This window comes from Camelus bactrianus, chromosome 5 (genome assembly GCF_048773025.1).
Source record: "Camelus bactrianus isolate YW-2024 breed Bactrian camel chromosome 5, ASM4877302v1, whole genome shotgun sequence".
Taxonomy (NCBI): Eukaryota; Metazoa; Chordata; class Mammalia; order Artiodactyla; family Camelidae; genus Camelus; species Camelus bactrianus.
This window is the reverse complement of record NC_133543.1, coordinates 85,702,766-85,724,843: the sequence shown is the minus strand read 5'-3', so window position 1 is coordinate 85,724,843 and position 22,078 is coordinate 85,702,766. Positions and strand designations below refer to the sequence as shown.

At 43.3% G+C, this 22,078-nt stretch overlaps 1 protein-coding gene and 1 pseudogene across 4 annotated transcripts in view; one reads left to right on the top strand and one right to left on the bottom strand.

Annotated features, from left to right (window-relative positions):
• Positions 1 to 2,964: 2,964 nt before the first annotated feature.
• On the bottom strand, positions 2,965 to 3,308 carry LOC105063979 (large ribosomal subunit protein uL29-like; annotated as a pseudogene).
• Positions 3,309 to 13,454: 10,146 nt separating this feature from the next.
• The window catches only part of MYO1B (myosin IB), a 167,654-nt gene continuing 159,030 nt past the window's right edge, over positions 13,455 to 22,078 (top strand). Inside the window, exon 1 of one of the 4 annotated variants that reach the window (XM_010948705.3) lies at positions 13,455 to 13,708. The gene's annotated coding sequence lies outside the window, so the exon portion shown is untranslated. The remainder of the gene's footprint in view (positions 13,709 to 22,078) is intronic. The other 3 variants (XM_074364255.1, XM_074364254.1, XM_074364256.1) reach the window with 3 other exon arrangements.

Sequence of the window (22,078 nt, the reverse complement as noted above, 5' to 3'; positions counted from 1 at the left end):
CACTTAAATAGGAAACATTAGAAAAATAGTGCGAGCTGGAGTCTTTCTGCAAACACATTAACACCATAAAATAAATGAAGCAGGTATGAGTGGGAATAAACCCCCGCCCCAACTCCTCGCTTAACTACAGGCTGTTCTGTGTTCTTAGCAATAGTCTTCTATTTCTCAAGGAACTTCTTTATTTATTCCCCAGTCCAAAATTAGTTCCTTAATTTGAAACAGCCATAAACAAACATTACTAAAGCAATCCCTTGGGCTCTCTTCTCCCACACCCTCTCCCCCCACACACATATTTTCTGCTGCTTTGTTTGTTCTCAGCTCTTTTTGCCTTTGTGCTCAACACAAGGACCTGCAGTGGTCTGGCTTTCCGAAATCCCTTCATAAGTCTCTTGAAAGATATTTAAATTCCATTTTGACAGGAGAGAATTAAAGTCACATTAATTTCAATCAGTTATGTATTAAATACAAATAAACTTCAATAACACCCGAGTATGGGTTTTAGTACTCGCTGATTTCTGAGGTCGCCTGCAGCGCCGTGATTCTCCAGTGGGCCTGTTCTAGCTATCACTGTATGGGAGCATAAGTGGAGCCTCTGATCTCAGCAGCTGCTCCAGTAGTTTTGGAGTTAGATCCTCCCCGCACCCGCTTCTCTTCTAGCTTCTCTTGACTTGCAATCTTTGCCACTGTGTCTTCCTTTCCTACCTTTTCCCCCTTGCCTCCCTCCCCCTCTGCATATCAACAAAGAATTTCATAGCCATGTGGCTTTCCTCTTCAGATCCATCTCAATCCCATCTTCATAAAAAGGAATGTGCTGACCATTGCCCGATTGCTCTGGCCTTTCCCCTGCTTCGGTCTCTAGCGTAGGGGACTGCATTTTCCAGCTTCCATGCCCTCTGGCTTCCACATAAGCTGAGTCAATGGGAAGCAGAGGCAGAAGATTGGAGGGTGGGAGGAGGGGAGAAGCCAGGGAGTTTCTCCCCTTCTCTTCTGTTTTGGGTGGCTTCTCTGGCAGTGGCTGCTTCTCTTCCATGATTCCAGCTGCTGTCAGTTAGTCCCTCCCTTTGTGTCTCAGCATCTGCCAAGAATCCTCCCTCTGTGCTTCTGTGATGATCCCATCTTCCAGGCTCTGATAACACCACCTTCTCCCGGAGTCTCTCCAGCCTTGGGCAAGGAGGTGGGGAGGTTAATGGCTTCTGACTATTGTTAATCTTTGGGTTGCTCCCACCATCCTACTTAACGCCTTGCTTCTGACCCTTCCAGTTCTTCCATCACATGTATAACAAGTTCCTATATTAAATTCCCTCTGTTTGAAACACCTACAGTGGTTTGTTTTCTCATTTGGGCTCTGATTGAAGTAGGGAGCTCATGATTACAACAGCAACAACCAGGAGCTCCCGGCTGTGAACATGCGGAGGTGCTGGCTTGCTCAGAGATGGTGTGGAAGCTCTGTGCCTCTTCCCACATACCTGGTCCTATGCATCTCTTCCCTCTGGCTGCTCCTGAGTTACATCCTTTTATAGTAAACCAGCAATTTAAAATAAATTTAAAGACTTATAACCTCCTCCGAATCTCTCAAAATTCAAGTCTTATGATAAACCGAATCCAGATGACAACAAGTCCTCAGAGAACAGCAGAGCCATAAGATGGGATAAGTCTAGGTCCCTAAATCACCACGTGGAGGAAGACAGCCGACTGAACAGGATCGCCATCTTCAGACTGGCAAGTGCACAAGAAAGAAACTATAATTGCACGTGCACCATTATACATTTGGATCATTATTTGTTATAGTAGCTTATACCACTAGCAGAATTATAGGTAGAGAAGAGGATACTCAAGTAATAGCTTAAATCTTAAAAGAGTAACTTACATAAATAATACTCCTATAATAAATACACAAATTTTAATTGATTTTTGGACTGATAAGATGGTCAAATTTACACATGGTAATGGAATCTTCCTCATGTATAACTGAATCAGTCATGTAAACATGTTTAGACTAATATGCTAGTAGGTCTGCCAAGGTTGAAGAGACACAAAATCCCCAGGGTCACAGGGTTAACCATAATTTTGATGTAGTAAAGCAATAAAGATAAAAGGAGCAATTAGAAACAATTTAAAACAACAGCCACAGCAATAAACCACCACAGCAACAATTCAGACCAACAGTTCTGCAGAGTAGAATGTTGTTTTCCATGACCTGATTCTATGCTCCCTTTGGGCTTTTATGCACACGGTACACCTTAATGCACATGGTACACCTTATATGAGGAACAGCTCTCAAAACCCAATGTCAGGTAAGTTTGGGGTGTACATGTAGGGTGCACATGGAAAACAGATGGAGTGTCTTTTCCTCTCTGCACCCGGGCATCCTGTTGTTTCCTCTCTCCTAATCAGGGAGAGGAGGACTGTCTACCCTTGGCTTATAAGTATGGATTTTACAGCAAAATGTCAAGTGAGATTTGGGAATGACTTTCTTCTTATTTCCATCTGAGTGAATATGTCCCATCCGCTTTGCACCATGGCCTCAGGACTCCTGTGATGTGATTTTGATCATCCCTGTGTTCAATAATCTTGAATCTCACCTGACAGCAACACATCTTTGTTTATGAATCTGGGAAATGTTTGCTATAGAGCAGTGGTTGGCAACACTTTTTGAGTCAAGGGCCTCTTGGGAGAATCCTGGGGCTGGTCAGAATCCCCTCCGGTGCACATCTCAGGTGCGTGCGGACGCGCACACAAACACACACACACACACACACACACACAATTTGACATAAATTTCAGCAGGCTTGTTGATTCCAGATTGAGAACCTCCCACCCTCCTGCCCCGTCACATGGTCCTTGGTCAAATAGTACTCTTCTATCCATATCCAGGATGCCCTGGGTATTGTCTACGTATGTAACTATAGTTTTTTTATTTTGGGGGATATTTTTGGCCAGTTTGTTTTATTGACGCCTGGATGCTCAGGCCTGGACCGTGTACTTTGGCAGTGGGTACAGTCACTCCTTCAGCTGCTGCTGCTTGGTTTTCAGGGTCTCTTCGTGCCTGTTGAGCCGGCGGCGCATGGCACGCGTTTTCCCGGCCGCAGATCCAGGGGTTTGTAATTCTTTCCCTGATAGAATTTCCTGAGGTTCTCCTTCTGAGTCTGGTTAATGACGGTGAGAACTCGAGCAGTGGATTTGCCAACAACTGAGATCTTGGGGAGCTTGGAAGCCACGCCGCCTGTCACTTTCATGACGCGCTGCTGGGACAGGTCCACCTGCTGCTGCTTCTTGCCATAAAGGTCTGAAGCCCTAATCTTGGCCATGGCTGAATGAGCTGCCGCCGCCGCCGCCATCGCCGCCGTCGCCGCCTTGGAGGGAAAGAGGGAGAGGCGGACCCATAGTTCTATACGTAACATTTTCTTCCCATTCACCTCCTTTTAAATGACGGATTTAACTTCAAAATACAAAAGCTGTCAGATATTATTTGGAGAGATTCTTCCTTATTTTGGACCGATCCTAAGGCAGATAGTTCCATGTATTACTTGTGTTAAAAGATTTCTCTGTAGCAATATTAGATGTTTCTGCACATGAAACAGTAATTTCCTCCTGCTGTTTGGAGATGTCTCTTTTTCTTATTGGCACCACATGAGATGAAGCTCTGTAATTGGGACAGAGATTTATGTGGTGTTATTGTTGAATGTATGTGTACGCTGCCTTCCTGCGGTGAAAGGCCTATGACACAAGGCTTCCGTCTGGGGACTGATTTGGGGCCTAGTGAAACATACACGCTGTAATAAGTCACAGCAGATGCTGCCTATCGAGTCCTGCTATCCCATGTGGGTTCCAGGGTGGGTAATTTTGCTCATTCTTCTGGCCTTTGCTATGGCTTGTCAGTGACGGGACTCGTGTTCATAACTCTGAGAAGTGCTCAGCTGTGAAATAAGCACTGAAAAGATGAAATGCAATTGGTCCTGTGCCATTGTGATCTTTCAATCCCATGTAAGCCAAGAAATACGTATTACAAGTGGCCCAATAAATCTTTTTGAGTTTAAACGTTCATCGATTTAAAATATTTATGGGCTGACTTGGGCAGAAAGACCAGGAAAACCATATGCACTGTCTCGGAAGTAGAGATAGAAACCATTATGGAATATTAGTGACAAGCTGAGTGGGGGCAACCCAGAATATCTGTTTCTATAGAAATGATACTCCTTTAGCATCAAGGTATTAGTATGTATACCAGAAGTATAGGAAATGTCACTGCCAGGGTGGATTAAAAATGAAAAATTGGCTTTCTTTTAAACATTTGTAGCTATTGTTTGTGTTTGAGCTTATTAGAAGAGGATATTACACTACAATCTTTGAAGCTTTCTATAGGAGGAAAGGGGTAACCTTTCAAATTAAGTGATAAAAGCTATGTTGGGTTCATGAAAGACAATACTGGAAATGCTTGGTATTCATTCATTCATTCAACAAGCATTACTGAGTGCCTACTATATTCCAGGACTTATGTTAAACATAGGAATGAAAAAATGAATAAGACATGATTCTGCCCTTATGACTGTCTCAGGGTACTCAAAGAGACTGCTAAACGGGTGATTTAATCATGGTGTGATATATTCTACAACAGAGGTACAGACTGATATTGGAGCACTGAAGAAGTGTTTTTTTTTCTTGTTTTGAGAGATCAAGAGACCTTCTCAGAGAGGGTGTTTTCCAGAATGAGAAGGTGTTGGCCAGGGGGAAAAGGAGGAAGCGGCATCCCTGGCAGCAGAGATGCCATGTGAAAAGGCGAAGGTAGAGAACCCTGAGAGATCAGGCACTGGAATGACTCAGCGCAAAAAGTCCGGGTGGGGGCCCCGCGGGAGATGGGCTGGAAGGGGAGCGCAAGTCACATGTATGCCGTGTGCTAACACGGAGTAATCCAAGTCTGAGGCTTTAGGATAAGAAGGCAGAGGCAATGGGTATGGAGAAAAGAGCATGGATCTTTGAGTCAGCGAGGATGTAGAATAACAAAAGAGCTCCCAGACTGATAGGAATCAGAAGACGACAGAGAAAGAGGATTCTAGAAGGACATTTACATCCAGCTTGGGTGACTAGTTTGCTAATGGTGCCATTTACCACAATCAGGAGTAAAGGACAAGGAATGGGGTTGGGCTTGGGTGCAGATGATGGTTGGTTTCATTTTTCATATTGTGTCTGAGGTACCTATTAGTTGGTGTTCTGAATATATTGAGTTTGAGGCAGACGTTCAGTAGACACTTGACTGTATGGAATTTGAGCTTAAGAGACACAAATTTGAGAGTCATCGGTACTTGAAGCCTTGGGTGTGGATGAAATTAGAGAGAAGATAGGGCTGAAACAGAACACAAGGTAACATCAACATTTAAGGGGGAAAGCAGAGACAAAGGAATGCTAAGTAGTACTAAGAAAAGTCTGCAAGAGCATTAAGAGGAAAATAAGAGAGGGTGGGAAAGAGAAGCCAACAAAGAAGAGTGGTTCAAGAAGGCTGCAAGGTGTCATGTGGTAGAGGGGTCAAGTGATACAAGGACTTAAACCTGCCTTTAAGATGTGACAGCTGAAAGATCACTGAGGATATCAGCAAGATCAGCTTTAAGCTTTAAAATCAGCTCCCTTCTCTTTGAGGCTCAATCTTCTGAATATTTCTACCCACCAAGCACCTTTTACTCTAACTTTACTTACAGTAATATATATTATTAAAGAAATTTTTTTTTCCAAAAATGAATTTATAGTATAGTATAAAACATCATGCACTCCTCAAGACTTAGATATGTCCTAGCACCCATTGAGGTCACTAATGTAGAACTCACCTGGATACCTCAGCACAGTGATAGGGACTGGGGTTACAGTCATTAAGTTTCAAAAGCAAAGACTCATGGATGAATTATTATTGCGTGGAAAGCAGGTAGAACTACAGTGTCTGTGATAGCAACTGGTCTAGGAAACAGCTAGGTGGGAATGTGAAGATTCCAGATTTAAGGTCTAACATGAATGTAGTGGGCCAGCCATTGTTGAGGGTTCTAACAGAGCCCATTGGTCCAAGGATCCTGGATGCATTGCCCTTGGCAGACGTCTTCCCAGCTTTTCCTTTGGGCTGGCCATCATAGCCAACCCCCAGGCTGGCGATGGAGAGATCTCGCCCTGCACCCCTCACCGCGGATGCCTCCCACACACTGTTCACCACCTGTGGGCACAAGACTTCATGAAACCGGAAGAGGACGAGAAGGTCCTTTCCCATTAAAGAGTGTGTAATAAAGAAATACAAGAATCTTGCACTCAAAGTAAAAGCTTTCTGTGGGTTCTTAGCACAAACCTTCACTCAGCAGGAGCTGGTTATCAGATCTGCCAGTTTCTAACATATCCTGATGGAAAAGGTCACCAAGTACTGAAATCTTCTGATGGATAGGTATTAGAAAAAGTGTACGAGCAATCTTCATTATTATTTTTTCCCACTAGGCCCAATTCAGAAAAAACATCCCTTTAAAATTTACGGACCAGATGTTTTGTCCAAGATGAAAATAGCTTTATTATTTTTCCTGATTATAAAAATAATACATGTTTATTATGACAAAAACTTGAACATTGTTTATATGAAAAAGAAGTAAATAGAGCTTGAAATCCGAAAGCCCACATGCTTGCTTTAAGGGGGCCAACGGCTTAAAAAACAACTCAAGTAATCTCTTTAATATTAGATTTTATTGACTAGAAAAATGTCACTGAGTGTCTTTTAGCCACTAAATGAATATTTGAAATTTGATAATTAAATTTGTTTGGAATGAAGAAACAAAAAGGCATCTTTCTAATCTTCTACTCAGAATTGAAATCCTGGACTACACTGTAGCCCTTCGACCCCAGGTTACATATCACTGATCTAAAAACGCTTGGGGCAGAATCGGAAGGGCCAGATGGGACCCACGAGGCCTAGGGGAGCCACCTCAGGGCTCTCACTGCCTGCGGGCCTGGGAGGATGTTAAAAGGAAAAGGGAGTTAGAGCCACCTGAAGAAGGAGCCAAAGACATGAAGCTTACATTCTGGAAGGTCACAGATGGTCATGTTCACTGTCCCACCCTAGCGACAGGGCCAGCATAAGACTGGACAGACACTCAATGAACACTTCCTGATGTAGGACAGTTTCCATCTACCTCGCTGTTTGGCCCTGGAGTAGTGGTGCAAAACCACAGGCACTAGAATGGAAGGAGTCTCCAAGGTTGAGGGTTTACGGCCACTAATCTGGAGCAATTACAGTGCTGATCAAAATCACCAGCACCAGTGGGACCAAAAGCATGAAAAGAAGTCAGGTAACAGGAAATAAAGAGACTCTTTCTCCTGTGCCCAGGCTCCACCTGGGTGGGGCTAGTTGCTTTAGGCTGATAACAATTCATAAAGAAAAATGAAAAGTTTTAAGCATGTTTTACAATTTAACGAAACTGTGGACTTGTAGAAGTGTGCAGGAAACTGCGGGATCCCTCAGGGAGCAGATAATGCGTCTCGGGAGACTTCAGGAGAGTAGGAATTTTTGAAGCAATTTGTAGACCCAATGCCCAAGAGGAGAAAACATTTGAATTCTCAGAGCTGGATCAAGATAACCTCAGGTCCAGACTCAGAATGTGGGGAGAACTTGTCAAAATCCGCTGGCCAAGAGGGTGGGGCAGGTGAGTCCTGGCAAGAGGGGACCAGAGAGTCTAGGACAGAAGTGTCTGCTCCCCTTTCTTAGTAACAGGAACATGAAGAATTTCAGGTGAAACAAACACATTTCAGCATAGCTGGTGGGAAAGGAGGTTACAGGTCTTTTCGGTCGAAGTCATGCTTGCTCTAAGAGCTGGGTTGCTTTTTCCAGGCTGGGGCTCTCGCGGTCTGCTTCCTCCTCCGCAGGGGGTGGGCAGTGCTCTGGTGCTACTCTCTTGAAGGTGTTCCAGCATTATTCAGAGTTGAAGGAGATCACCAGTGTGAACTCTTCTGCATCAAAGGACCTGCTTTTTTTCTGTCTTGCTGTGGGAAGTTTTAAAATTGGTCTAAGACCCATCTGGAAATATTGGCTGAGATTATGGGCCAGTTCAATTTACCTCAAGTAAAAATAATTTATGGGATTCATTTATCAGTTCAACAATATGTACTGAGTACCTTGTATGTTGCTAGGCTCTGGAGACACAACAGTGCCAGAGAGACAAAAATCCAGCATTCACAGTTTTTTGCCTTGCCCAGAAGATGTCAAGATTGCAATGCTGCTGAAAGAATGAACAAACTGGCTACTAAGCCTTGGTTTTGATTTCCAGTTAAATTTTGGTTTATTTAGTCAACAGTCTCTACACCTGGATTAGATGTTGACTTGGTTGTTAATAAACTAAAATGTTTTTGTTACACAATTATCTTTCACTGTCAGTATTTTCATATGCTAGCACCTGTGATGAATGTATGTATACACCAGACTCAAATAGATGGACATTTAGTTTTAGGGTCTGAAGCAGAAACAGAATATTACTTCATCTGTTTGCTAAATTGCTCTTCATCTCGTATAGACAGTTAATATTTTTTTCCTTTGCCATATTTGATTTTCCTTATAGTCCTCCTCAGGTCACCTCAGCAACGAGATGACAAGCTCCCCAGTTATCATTAGAAAAATGGAAATGCCTTTTTAAAAAGATTGGAAAAAAGTCTAGTCATTTTTCAGACTGATTTATTGTTTAACAGCAAGGTTTTGCCATAATGGTACTAACTTGCTACAGCTTGAGAGGAAATAAAAAAGACAAGTATTTTACTAGTTGAAATGACAACATGCTAAATTATAAAACGTTGAGGGAAAAATTCAGGCAATTTAAATTTCCTGGTAATGGATCTATAATTTATTTGAGGGATCAGAGTATTCTGGGCTATAGACAAATGTATTTTGTGGAAAAAAAAATTACACTTTGAGTTTCACCACCCAATTTTAGTGCTCAACTACACTGTTACGTTTTTATAAAGAATAGTTGTTTTTTGATTTTCATGTAGTACCTGTGAGAAACCCTCTTTCTTAGTTTTGAATTCTCCCTTCCTGCCTAGGAGACATTCCATCAGTCTTTTTACCCTCTAGTATTCCTGCTGTCATTTACCTCCAGTTTTTAATTTTTTAAATTAATTTTATTTTTTATTGACGCATAATTGACATACTATTAATTTCAGGCATACAATGTAATGATTTGATATTTGTATATTTTGCAAAATAATCACCACAATAAGACCAGTTAACATTCATCATCGTGCATAGTTACAAAATTTTTAATTTTTTTCTTATGATGAAGACTTTCAAGATCTACTCTCCTAGCTGCTTTCTATCTATAGCTTTTTAAATACTTAGAGTAAGAGTTGTATTTCCCTGCTGAGTCCTGGATGCTGAAAATGCTATAGAAATATTTTTTACAGTATCTAATCTGAATTTCAAATAATACTTTAAGCATTAAGCATTTATTTTCAAAGCATTCTTTAAATATATAAAAAAGATTTTCTTCTGCATGAAACTATTTAAGAAGTACTAATTCAGTGCTTATGCATTTAGAGCACTATTCTAAACTACGAGATACATAAATTAAAGAAATGAGACAGCACTTATTTTCAGAGATAAAACAAAAAAGATTAAATGCCCACAGGTTAAATGCTCACAGATGTGAGAGGAAGTATATATACAGCCCTGAAGCTAGACTGACTAGATTCATATTCTGGCTGTAATGTTATTACTGTATAACCTCAGGCCAGTAATTAACTTTTCTCTGCCTCAGTTTCACCATCTGTAAAATGGGATAATAATAACAATAACCTACTTTATTGGGCTGTTGTGAGGGTTAAATGAATTAACACACAAGCAGAGCAGTTAGATTACTTTCTAGAGCGAAGTTAGCTCCCTATGATTGTTCTTACTGTTACAGGCCTGGTCATTTCAAACTGAATTACTCCTTTTATCTATAGATTAACCATCTAGTTGGAAATGCCAAACATTTAGAAGAGAACAACTAGAAAGCTTTCACAACCTGGAGCAAATCAGTAAATATGGAGAGGATGTGGCATCAAGATGTCATCAGAGCAAAGGAAGCAAGATCCAGTTCAAGAAGATGGTCACAAACAGGTGAGAACTGAGTTTGATCTCAGAGGATAAGAAAAGTGGGTGAAAACTAAGTGTTTAGACAGGTAGACGAGGACAGAAAATATGGCAAAAATAAAGACTCAGATTTTTTAGAACCAGAGGCCCCTTAACACAGTCAGGATGATGTAAAATAACTAAGGACAGAGAGCATGAGCTTTCTGGCTAAAATTCTGAAGCTAGTTGCAGACAGGGCCAGGGAGAAAATCTAAAACTGCGACTTCCAGTCCACTGTTTCTCTTGCTACACCAATATGAGGCAGAATCAGGTCGTGTGGTCCTTTCGTTGGTCCATCTTCCAACGTTGAATTCTTTAAAAAAAATTCTTTTAAAGGGCTCCAGGTAAAACAAGTAAGGAAAAACCAACTCTACACATTTAGGTGATTCCGAAGCATTTTCCTGAGACCTGTACAACTGCTCTTTTATTTCTAAATTTTCCCACAAAGATGGTAGGATTTCCCTTGTTTCAGTTTAAATCATTGCATGTTTTCATTGAGGTAAAGCACACTTACATTCTTTTACTCCTATAATTTGATAATTTATGTTTATCACCTAAAATCTTAATGATAGTCTTCCTGCTTCTTCATATACTCTACCTCCTCCAAACAGACTGAGGGGAAGGTAAAAAAATGCTTTTGTACTTGGTGGATTTACTATCTATTCTTGACAGTTATTAGAACAACTGTAATCTGCTTCTTTTAAATTCAAAGGTTGTTGATTGATTGACTTTTGAAAAGAATGGTCAGGAAGGTAAAAGTATGTAAAAACCTCATGGTATGGCTTCAGAGTTTGGATTTTGAGATTTATGAAAACTAGGTTAATGGTATTTTTTAAAAAGAAGCATAGCTTTGCTCTAGAAACATTTCTGGCTTTCTAATAGCTTCTTGGTTCATTTTCTCAGTCTTATTATGATGAGTTTAACAGTTTCTACTATTTTCTTTTCTGAACTTGCTGAAAAACAAGAGAGAAGGCCTCAAGTTTCCCACCATGCTAGATCCTTCTAGAGGCAGAACTGTTCCTACATAACTCAGTTCCCTATTTCTTTCTTGGGGCAGGAGCTCCAAAACCTTCCAAAGAGAAGCTCTCTTAATTGTCCTACTCAGCACATACTTGTCTTAAACCTACTTTTTACTAAAACTTGGCCTTCTTCCAAGTTCAAAAGTTTACAGAATTCCCCCCACTCTTTCAAACCATTTGTTTACACTTTGTATTTGTGAACCTGCTGTTTGAATTTCTGTAATTTTTAAAAAGCTGGCCTGGACAGCAGAGGTCAGAGGCTCCTTTGCTGCCAAATGGCTGTAAGCAGTCACTTTGGAACCTCAAGTCAGATGGGCAAAATGGAGAAATGAGTCTAAAACGTGTCATCGGGTAGCAGGTCCTTATGCTGTCTGTTGCGAAAGCAGAGATCTTCATGGTGTTCATCAGGCTAGGTTATCATGGTCTGAGGAAGTGTGCTTGATTGTGGTGAAGACTGTGGAGTCAGACTGCCTGGGTTCAAATCCCAGCTCTGCTGCTGTTTCCAGTGTCTATTGCTACGCAATGACCACCCTCAAGACAATCTTGTATTATTGTTCTCTCTCCTGTTTCTGGGCACTGACTAGGCTCAAGTAGGGTTCCTCTCTAGATCTATCAGGCAATGTGGTCAGTCAGTGACTGGGGTGGGAGTTATCTCAAAGGCTTACTAACTCACGTGTCTGGCAGTTCATCTGGCTGTAGGCTGGGTCCTTGGTTGGCAGAATCAGCCAGAACACGTGTACATGAACTTCCGGGTGGCTTGAGCTTTCTCATAGCATGGCAGCTGAGTTCCAAGGGTGAGTGTCCCAAGAGAGAGCCAGGTGAAAGCTGTAGCTCCTTTTACAAGCTAGAATCAGAAGTCATCACTTCTGCTACATTCTATTACTTAGAATCAAGTCACTAAGTCTAGCCTGTATGCAAGAGGCAGGCAACTAGACTCCATTCCTTAACGGGAAGACTGTCAAAGAATCTGTAGACATGTCTTCAAACCAGTATTCGCTAGAAGAACACTCTATTCTTGGCTTTCCTGGTTTGTAAAACAAGGACAATGAGAGTAATTTACCTCCCAGGTTTTTGTGAAGGTTAAGCAAGAAAAGAACAGTACCTGGTACTCAATATGTTTAAGTTTAGACCATTACCATGCCTTCTGTAGATCAGAACTGATGCTGATGGTGTCATCAATAATGGTACACTGCTGAGCAGATACAGCCTGGGGAATTGCTACCTTTCAATCTCTGTTGGTAGCATTTGACAAATACCATTGCCTGTGGTTCTTATGCCTGTGGGAACAGAATTTCTATACATGGTCTGAATTCTTTGGTTCACCTCATTTCAGTAACAGTTTCCAGATATAGGTCAGTCCATTTAAACCTGGCCCCATTTATGGCAATTAATTTCATTATCAGATGAAGTATTTAGAACCATGAGTAATAATTACTATGCCTACATTGCTTTCACCACCTTTGTCAAGTAATCCTCACCTCACCCAATGAGTAAGTATGGATGAGCACCCTTCCCTCCTCCAGGTTGAGGAAACCAGGACATGGGTCAAGTGACTTGCTCTAAATTCCAAAAGAGACAAGAAGCCAGCTGGAGTGAGAAGCTGGAGGTCCTAATTCTCTGCACCCCTACAGCATGCCTAAATAATGTACAGATTAACACCCATCATTAATCATTACCCAGTGCGAGTCAATGCGCTGAAATTTCTTTCAAACTATCTTTAATTTTCTGTAATAGAGAACTGGCCAGTGTCTATTTAGCATAATGTGAAATTAAGTGGGTTAATAGTATTAAAAATCTTCTAAGTAAAGACACACTTTGCCACAATACACTTTTTTCTGTTTAGGTCAAATTAATATTTTCTGATATTCTTGGGTACCCAAACTTTTTATCTAGGGGAGAAGGAACACTCCCACTCTTTGCCAACATTTGCCCCCAGTCGGCCTTCTAGTTGTCATCCCCCAGGTCCCATCCCCACTCCCCGTCTGCCTCCCCAGTTATTTTATTTCTCGTTTGATGTTAGTAATTCCGGGAGTGAAAAAGGTAGCAGGGCGGTGCCTTCCGCGGTGCTGGGAGGGACGCCTCTTCGTCCTCTCTTTCCCACTCCTAGCCCCAACCAGGCCGGCCCCCGGACGCGGAGGCTGCCGCCCGCGCTCACCCGGGGGCGCTGTGCCGCCGGCACCGGGCGGCCGGAGGTGAGTCGGCTGGGAGGCGGCCGCTCCCGGTCCTGCCAGCGCGCGGAGGGGCGAATCCCAGGCTGCGAGGTCGCCGCCCCCGCCCCTCGGCCGGCCCCTCCGCCCGCGGGGGAGAGGGGAGTGGCCGGGCGCCTCCCGCCGCAGCGCAGCCCTCCGCAGCGGCCGCGCACTCTGCAGCCGGACGCGCACGGGAGCCCCGGTCGCGGCGCGTGGAGGCGGTGTGGGAGCGCGGGCGCGCGAGGAGCCGGCAGCCGCGGGGCAGCGTCCGCCAGCAGCGTCCGCCGAGCAGCCGCGCGGGAGCCCCGCAGCCTCGCGGAGGGCCCGCGTCCCGGAGCGCCGCCGGAGAGGGACGACGACGAGGAGGAGGAGTGCCGCCTGGCGAGGTAGCGCGAGCGCTTTCCCTCTCTCCCCTGCCTTGCCCTCTCGGTCCTTTGTGCTCGAGGTCTTCCTGGCCCCGCCGCAGCCCGCGGGGCACGGGTCAGCGTGGTCTGCGGTCTCTCCTCGGGGCGAGGCGGCGCTGCGGCGAGAACCGCGCACGGTGGAGGTCGCGCAGGGTGGTCGCGACTCCGCAGTTGCTTCGGGGGAGGATGGGAGAGAAGAGGGCGCTAAACTAAGTTGCTCTTACTTTGCCCCAGCTCAGTACCTGTGGGCACAGTGAAATCCGGCTCTCCCTGGTGTTCACCCACACCCCCTCCATCTCTCTGGCCCACAGCTGTTTCCTGACTCCCTGGTTCTGTGGAAGGACACGGGGTGGCCTCCTCTGGGAAGGAAAGCGGGGGAGAACAATGGGGCGTCCTGGGGAATGGGGTTCAGGTGCGGCGTGCCCCGGCGGCGGGGGGGGGGGGAGGTGCCCAGGACCCGATGGGGCGTCCAGCGCGTGCAGCTGCGCTCTGCTCCTTTGTTCCGCCGCAGCGGAGGGGCTGCCCTGGGTCTCGTTTCCTGCCCGGGATGGGATTGATTCACGGTCCCAGGGAGGGGAGGGGGCGGGGCTGGAATGGAAACCAGATTGGGAACGGGAGTCCTGGAGGGTGCTTGTTGGGGCTGGGAAGAGGGTTGGGGAGGGGGTGGTGGGAGTGCACTGGAGAGGTGATTACAGACACACAACATTTTGTCCAACGGTTTGCTGTGTGGGTTTCTGGAGTTTATTTGTAATGCTTTGTTCAGGCTGTGGCCGAGCGTTTATTGCTGCAACAAGTTGTGTACTTCCCTGAGTTCTAGGCGCTCCGAATGTTAGTTTGCTGAAATCAAATCTTAATTACAATGGAAGAAGACTTTGTTGTTGTTATGAATCAGGGTATTTGTGTGTGTATATGTGTCTGTGGATCTGTGTTTGTAGCTAGTGGAGGTTGGCTTGAATGGGTAGGAGGCAAATTTTACAGCATTGATTTTGACATAAAATAATTTTTCCGTTGTATTATAGTATAACAATTTTCCAGGAATATTTGAGGGGAAACCACCAGAAAATTAGACGTTGCTGAATAAATGAATCAGATTATGTAACACTGAATTGAAAAACCCTTTACAGTCCCAGAAAACACACCACACATCACTTTTTGGGTTTTGAGTTGAGGAGTCTGTGACTTCTGTGCTTGCACTCGCCTGGTGTGGGTCACCTGGACTAAGAAACAGAACAATTACCATTATGGTGAATGGGAATTTTTTTTTTTTTTTTTTTTTTTTAGGTGGAGGTAGAATTGAATGTAATGTGTTGGGCATATGTTAATTGACCCTTTCCTAGATTGGAATCAAGAAGCCCAAGAGGATTGGCTGACCTCGGGAGTGGAGCCAGCGGGGATTGAATGATGAGTGTGTTTTGAATGGAGTATTCCAAGCAAAACTATTTTGGGAGGAGGCTGACATTTCCAGGCATTCATGGTTTGTGCCTATGGGACACTGGTAGAAGGATCCCAAAGTTGGACTGAAGGTTAGAATTACTGTGGTGATAATTTAGGAGACATTCAGTTATAGTCAGCTGGCTGCAGCAGGGCTGGGAAATGACCCAGAGCTGCTGCTTTGACAAGTCTGAGGGCCCACCGGTAAACCATGCTATTGGCTATTCATTTTAAGACAACCAAGTTTGAAAGCCCCTTAACCTTAGAAGGAGAGTGAGGAACTTACTCCGGGGGAAAAAATGTTTCCTGCCCACTAAGTGGTAATGGAAAAGAGCTGTACAAGCTACTTGGGAGGGTTTGTTTTTTTCGTGGGGGATGTGGTCAGATTTTCAGGCCAGGCTGAAACGCAGTGGGACTTGTCCTCAGGAGCCATTATGATGTTCAGTTTAAGTGGGATGTTGTCCAGCCGTCAAGCTTTTTGTCGTTATAACTAACATACCGCCTGGCAAAACACTGTGCCATGGGCAGTGAACAGAGTTACTGTTGTCTTGTCATCTTGGACTTCTCGTTTATGTTGTGGATTGTTTTGTAAATTACAGCGCAATTGGACTTCTCCGAAGTACTCGTTGGAATATACATTAACAAAATGCGAAGCCTAAGACTGTTACTGCTACTGGAGATACAGATGAGGGGTCCTCTTAAATAGCTGGGCTCTGGCCACAGCCCATCCTGATGGATTCCCCACTGTGTGGTGAGGCGGGCTGCAGACTGCACCCTCTTCACAGGATAGGGTGAATCATCACTTTGTCAAGCCTGGAGTTAAAGGCTGACTCTCTCTGGTTGCTGCACAGTTATGCAAAGCTATGGGGAGCTTTTGACATCAGTGGGGGAGGAGTGGGGTTGGGGGTGGTCCCTGGTCTAGAAGGAATCCTCAAGAGTGTAGGATCCATGTTTTTAACATTTGTCCTCTTTTTGGATGAAATTCTCTCTTCCTCCTCCCTTCTATTTTCAGTAGCTGGACATTTGGATTTTAATTAAGCAACCTAACAATAGTTAGAGCTATCATTTAGTGTTTACCCTGTGCAAAGGGTTTTTACATGCTTTCCTATTAGTCCTCACAACACCTTGATACAGTGGGGATTATCTCCTTTTACAGTTGGAACTGAGGTCCAGGGAGTTTGGTAACTTGCCTCTTACACTCTAGTTGAGTAGGTAACTAGTAAGTGCTGGAGGTGAGATTTGATTCTGATCTCCAGTTCCAAAGCCCACACGGTATGGTATGATACCTTTTAATAATAGGAATGACAACAATTTGTTTTTCTGTTTGATTAGCCCTTTGTAGATTTCAAATCACTTTCACATACATATATTATCATAATTGATTCTTTTTAAAAACCACTGAGATAGGTTTGGAAGGCTGGATTAGTGACGTCACAGCTTTTCAAACTGTGTTGTTCAAAAGCTTTATGCTGTTTGACAGCCTTTGTGAATACACTTTAAGTGAATGAAACTTTATTTTTAAAAAATTAGGCTGCCAACGTTTAAAAGTAAGTTATTTGGGGAAACATTTAAAAGTGGTGGAATGGAATAGAACTTATATTCATTTGATATTTATTGAAATCTATTTTAGTCCTTTTTATCTTTCAACCTTTATTAGAACACTGCGCTTTGCTTCTTTACTGGGACCCACTGTCAGAGTGTCTTTTTAGAAGAGGAACAAGAAGGGAAGGAATGTGATTGTAGAGAGGAAGTGGGACATCAGAATTGGAATCACACATAGCAGCAGGCAGTAGATTTTCCCAGCACATGCTTTTTGTCCTGGCAGTCGCCTTTTACAGAAGACATTCTTCCTTGGGGAAGTGTCAAGGGTCTTTCTTTACAATATCCTCTGAGGTCATCACATTTCTGAGCTCTGTGGAAACACACATTCCACAGGATTTCTGGGCTCATCCTTTCCCTACAGGGGAAGTGAACAAGCTTTGGCATCCACGTGGAAGGGGAATGAAAGTGGTATCTGTCCTTGGGGTGGACTGGAAAGTGGTGCTGGGCAGGACGCACCTGACCTTGACCCAAGAGTGACCACCAAGTACAGGAGCCGAATGGATTCGAACTCTGGGCGCCATCAGTTGTTTATGGATTTCTCTGAATGCTCCTGGGCAAATGGAAAAGTCAATATTGGATTTTTTGGGTTTGTTTGTTTTGTTCCTAGGTAAAACTTTAAAGACTGAAAGTTCCACCTCTACTTGCTTAATTATTTCAAACTAGGACATCATTTGGGGTCTTCAGGGACTGTGGTGTGGGTACAGTAACTTTTGTCTCCTCATGCCATTAAATTCCCATCTCCTGGGTATTTAGAGGGGATGCACACATGTGGTCTACTGAGTTCTACGATCTGAGATGGATAAAGGATGCTCTTATAACTGTTGTAGGTTTCTTTTCACTTGCTAGTGCCTTCATCAATTCATGTTTTATTAAGCACACAGTTTGATGCAAGGCTATGCATTAAGCAGCAAAGGAAATCCATTGTGCATCAAAGGATGTATGTAGCAGGGCAGCTCAGTGTGCCCGGAGAGTAGATGTTGGTGAGATGAAGAAAATGACTGTGACAGCTGTGGTGACCAAGGCCATGCCAACACATGCTGCTGAGACAAAAGCGGAACACAAACAAGAGCATGAGAGTGGGAGGAAACCGAACACAGTGCCTGCTCCTCCTTTGTCCTCAATTTTATCTCCAACAATCTCTAATGGTTTGAAAGACGTAGGGTCTCTGAACACCTGCCTCTAAAGGTTGGATTGATGGGGATGCTAGGAAGCATCTTGGTGAATTTGCTGTCCGACGAGAGAGCGGAGGATCCTTTATTTGGGGTCCTGAGGATGTATAAAGTACCATTCTTTGGGAGAAGGTGTGGAATATCATGCCTTGCTTCTTTTATCCCCCTGAGTAAGTGTTCTTGGCTGGTCCAGAGCTGGGAGAATTGGTTGACACGCTTCTGAGTTTCTCCGTTTTTGGTTCTCGTGCTTGGCTCGCCTGACTTATTTTCCTCTCCGAAGTGAGGGAGACTTGGTGAAACAAGATTCACCTGCTAGTGAGAAGGTGAGGAGCTTTCTCACCCTCTCCTGGTCACCTCCTTCTGTGCAAGAACCAGATGATCTTCTGGGAGTTTTCAGGGGCTTTGTCTGATCCCTGGTCTCCAGACTTTCTGAGCACAGTATGCTGCTGGGCATCAATTTGGAGCTCAGGGTCTGATCCACATGGATGAAATGGTGGGAGCACCATTGACAGAGCTGGAACTTAGGGAATAAGACTTTGAACAAGGTGGGGAAGAAAATAATTGGTGTAGAATTTATACTCATCCAAGATAGGCAGTTTTTGAAACTGAGGCCTGGAGATAAGTGAAAATTGACATTCTTCCTTTGCCTGTCAGGTAAACAACAATGCTAAGCTTCTGAAAATACCAGGTACCTGGCTTTCCTTGATAGCATGGAGAGGCCAAGAGGGGACAAGGTCTGTGCTTTCCAGGTACTTTTGAATCAATCCTGTGTGGACTCATGGTGCTTTGAAATTGCGGAGGTGACTTCATTTTGCTGTGTTAAAATGAAAATGCAATTTAGAATGATACATTGCAAGTTTTAAAACTTGGTTAAAAAAAAGAATTCAACATTTTAAAGAGACATTAGAAAACTGAATTGAAAGGACAGTGGAAAGGAACAGGTTACTCATGATTGGTTTTGTTGTAGCATGTGTGCGTATTATTTGCCTGCTCATTTTCCACTGGTTTCATGAAAGCATTTTCCCGCACACTTCAACTAAAAAAGAAAAAAAAAATCTTAACTGAAAAATTCGTGCAGGCCCCAGTTGCTCTTGCCAGTGGACACCTTCTCTGTCCTCCCTCAGTGCAGCTTCCTTTTACTCTGCGTTACTAGATGCCGAAGTGCTATTTGCAATGTTCAGATTGCAAATATACACAGTTCCTAGCCGATCATTTCTTCCTTGAAAATTTGCATGGCTCGTGTTCTCTTTCTTTTTTTTCCCCTCAGTCCTCATGTGGTCTGCTTCCAGTTGGAATAAGTTGACCACAGTTTTGATCTACCCCTGATGTGGTGAGCCATCTAGGAAAAAGCTCTAACTTGCCCAAGGGTGTTGAGAGGTATTCATAAAAATATATGAACTGTCACGTTGGGTCAGATTCAGGAATCTGCTTTCTGCAGAAGCAAAATACTAAGTATTCGTGACATTGGAGGAGGGGGCTGGAGTTAGACTTTCTGGCTTTAATAGGTTTGGGGGCTATCCCTTCAACATCTGTAATTGCATAAGCTTTTAAAAACCTCTCATCCATATATTTAAATTCATGTATTCAGATTCTTGTATTGTTAATTTGTATCCTGTATTCTAAACATTTCACACCTACTGTAAAGGTAAGAATTTGACTGTATTGGCATTTTGACTTCAAATGTTGAATTTTGGAATGATAGACTGTTAAGTTGAAAGGGACTTTAGGTCACCATTGTAACCCTTTCATTGTATCTGAGACCTGCTCAGGCTCATAAAGTTAACCCGGGACAGATCTGGGCACTGGCCTCCAAGTCTTTTAACTTCTTGTTCACACAAAATAAATTAAAACAAAAAACAAAAAACTGAAAAACTTCCTGTTCAGTTTTCTTTCTGGGGGACTCTATCTTACTGTCCCCAGACCCATCGAAGTCCAAGCTTAGTGTCCGTTACCTAATAGTCGATCCTCTTTGACTTCATTGTCAGTGCTAATAGCATTCCTCTCATCACCCTGACTTCGGACTTCAGAAGCGTCACCTACTTCTCTATTTTCTGTGATTCTTACATCCATCCAAGCAGTTACAGTGTTTGGTTGATTGTTGACTCTTTATTTTCAAATCCTTGAGCCTCTATTCTGGTTCAGACTTTAAAAGGCTGGGTTACTAGAATGCAGCATTTCCCAAAGTGGGTTGTTCCATGAAAAGTTAGTCAATGTTAGTGTTAAAAAGGGTTTCATGGCCTTGTTTAAACAACGCTTTAAATAAACTTAAAAAGAAATATGTTTCTCCTTTGCAGAAGGCTGTATCAGGAACTTTTATTTGTAACTGCACTGTGGATCTCGGAGAAAGAGTATAGAGGTGTCCCAACTTGGGTGCCCATTGTCCCATTTTGTGGCGGGATCATTATGTAGATAACAGTGCTGTAGCCACTTCATTGTACCATTTCTAGATCCATCACTGCCTGGCTTTCAATGGGAATATGTATTCTCTGTGAGGCACTCTTGGTTCTCCCCCAAATATGTCAGATTTTGTCTTGTGCTTTTTTACCTTGTTCTCTTGGATCCTTCCTTCACCCTGGAAGCCCCTCTCCACGTGTCACACCTACACATCTCTCACAACCCAGCTTTTCTGAACTTGTAGTGGTTACTATTTCACAGCTTAAAAAAGGGAAAATATTTGAAACAATCAGAATATTGGAAGTAACACTGCACAACTGTAATAGTTAAATGATTGGAATTCACACAAAAGCCATTTTACATATTTGTGTCAGTTGACGTGTCAAACACACATCACATTCTTCTCTCTCCATACAGGTTAACTTGCACGTGTGTTCTCCAAGCATGTGGCTTGTATATATAAAAAAATTTTGCGTTATTGGCATTGCATTGCATTTATATAAAAATTTAGGAAGAACTGACATCTTTATGGTCTCATGGCTTTCCAACTGCAACCTGATTTACCTCTGTGTTTATTTAGGTCTTTTATGCCCTTCAGTGAAATTGTACAATTTTATGTGTAAAATTCTTTCACATCATCTGTTAGGTTTGTGCCAAGGTGCTCCGTGGTTTTTGTGGTCATTGTGAATGGAGTTGTTTAACAGATTTCTGATAGATGTCGCTGGTATACAAGAATGGGATTGATTTTGTTGTTTATTGATGGATTCTTTTTTTAAATTAAAAAAATGCTTTATTTTGGAGGGAGGTAATTAGGTTTATTTATTTATTTATTTAAATGGCGGTACGGGGGATTGAACCCAGGACCTCGTGCATGCTAAGCATGTGCTCTACCACTGAGCTATACCTTTCCCCATTGATGGATTCTTGATTTACATTTAAACTCGTGTTTGCTGTGGGAGCCTGAAGTCGGGTGGCTTGTCTGATAAGAGCGTGAAATATGGAAATGGAATAGTTCACATTAAAATTATATAGGACACTTTATATAGTAAGGGGAGGTCATTTTTGGTTCTTTTAATGCATTCATGTATTCATTCATCAAATGTTTGGGTGCCTGGTTTGTGTCAGGCACTGTACTAGGCAATGAGTCTTTAACGAGGACCAGAGCTGTCGTGGTTTCTGCTCTCATGGAATATGAGGGGAGAGAGACATTGCAGAAATGAGCACAGCTGTGTGTGACATGCTTATGAATTGTGATATGTGCTGTGAAAGAAAAGGACAGGAGGCTGTGAGCATGAGAAAGATGGGGAGGGGAGACTTTGCTTGGGTAGGGGGAGAGCCTGTGCAAGGAAATGGGCATCCATGCAGCTGCATGAAGGAAGGGTTGTATTAGAGGAAGAGAAGTTTGGTAGAGCTTTCCTGACAGTGAAAAACCAGCCCAGAAGTGCTGAGGTAGAGTTCTGCTCTTAATGGTAGACTGATGGAAATTTTGGTAATCGGTGACTTAAATCAAGTTTTCCCTTAGATCATCATAACAGTGGTATTTAATAGTGCTTAAGTTATGATGACATAGAAGTATTTATTTTTGGTCAGTATGTTCCCTTTCCTCCCCGAGTGAAACTGCCTGGGTGAAGGAAGCCCTGCCTCTGTGCTGTGGCTTGAACAGGGCTCCTGCACGCCCCCAGCCCCCCTCTGCCTGGGGAGAGCTGCCGTGGTCTTGAGTACTTGCTCGCCACATCCGGGTCCTGGCTCTGCACTT